Raw genomic sequence first — 1,190 nt, 5'->3', positions numbered from 1 at the left:
ACACAGGTGAGACACACAGGGGGACAGGCAGGTGAGACATTCAGGGGGGCAGACAGGTGAGACACACAAGTGAGACAGTCAGAAGGACAGACAGGTGAGACAGGCAGGTGAGCTGGTCTTACCTCCGCTGGCGTACTCCATCACCAGGTACAGAGTTTTGTCCGTCTCGATCACCTCAAAGAGCTTCACTGAAAAACAACACAGGAAACGAGTTACTGCGGCCAAATACTGAGCTCTGCTGCTGGAAATGTCCTAAAATCTCTGAGACATCCTAAAATCCTCAAACATCCTAAAATCCTCAAACGTCCTAAAATCCTAAAACGTCCTAAAATCCTAAAACGTCCTAAAATCCTAAAACGTCCTAAAATCCTGTAAACAGTGAGTGCTGCCACAGGAGGAGGACGAGGACGAGGAGGAGACTCACCGATGTTTGGGTGGTTGAGGATCTTCATCACGCTGACCTCCCTGAAGAGCTGAGGACACGAACAGAGTCAGAGACGACCTTTGACATCATTCACACATTATTCTCTCACACCGTACCTGTGACCCGTCAGAGGTCAGAGGTCAGAGGTCAGAGCGTACCTTCTGCAGGCTGGTCGGGTTCAGCTGAGTTTTGTCGATGATCTTGATGGCGACCTGCAGAGAAACGCCCAAACTATTAATGTGACGTCAACGCGGGAATTCAGGACATGTTGTGGGTTTTAGGACATTTCTTGTTTTTGTTGACATTTCTCATATTTCAGGACATTTCTGTGACTTTAGGACATCAGTGTCTCAGCTGTGTCCTCTGTCGGGGGTGTGTCCTCCTCTGGCTCTGTTCTGATGCAGTTTTATGTCTCTGACGCCTTCTGGAGACTAAAAGGACAAAAACTGTTCACAGAGTCCATCACTTTATTTTTAGTGTCATTAGAAAATATTTGGGGGCCACCAGGGGCCCCATCAGGGGCCAGATTTGGCCCGCGGGCCGTGAGTTGAGTGTCCTGCTCTGATGTTCTGTGACACATCATCTATTATTAACGTCGAGATTTCCTCCTGACGCTGTTTCCAGCTCAGTCTGACGGAGACGCTGCTGCGCGACGTCTGATGAGACTGAAATAAAAACACGAGTCATCATTTCAAAATGTGAAACAAACGCTCACACACACACACACACACACACACACACACACACACACACACACACACACACA

At 48.4% G+C, this 1,190-nt stretch overlaps 1 long non-coding RNA gene across 1 annotated transcript; it reads right to left on the bottom strand.

Annotated features, from left to right (window-relative positions):
- Positions 1-38: 38 nt before the first annotated feature.
- Positions 39-767, bottom strand: LOC121965828. The gene is made up of 3 exons (XR_006107522.1): positions 583-767; positions 425-473; positions 39-188 (listed from the first exon to the last, which is right to left on the bottom strand). It is a non-coding gene; the product is annotated as an uncharacterized LOC121965828 (long non-coding RNA).
- Positions 768-1,190: the final 423 nt, after the last annotated feature.

This window comes from Plectropomus leopardus, unplaced genomic scaffold (genome assembly GCF_008729295.1).
Source record: "Plectropomus leopardus isolate mb unplaced genomic scaffold, YSFRI_Pleo_2.0 unplaced_scaffold21798, whole genome shotgun sequence".
NCBI classification, from domain to species: domain Eukaryota; kingdom Metazoa; phylum Chordata; class Actinopteri; order Perciformes; family Serranidae; genus Plectropomus; species Plectropomus leopardus.
The sequence above is the reverse complement of the archived record's forward strand: the minus strand, read 5'-3'. Positions and strand labels throughout refer to the sequence as shown.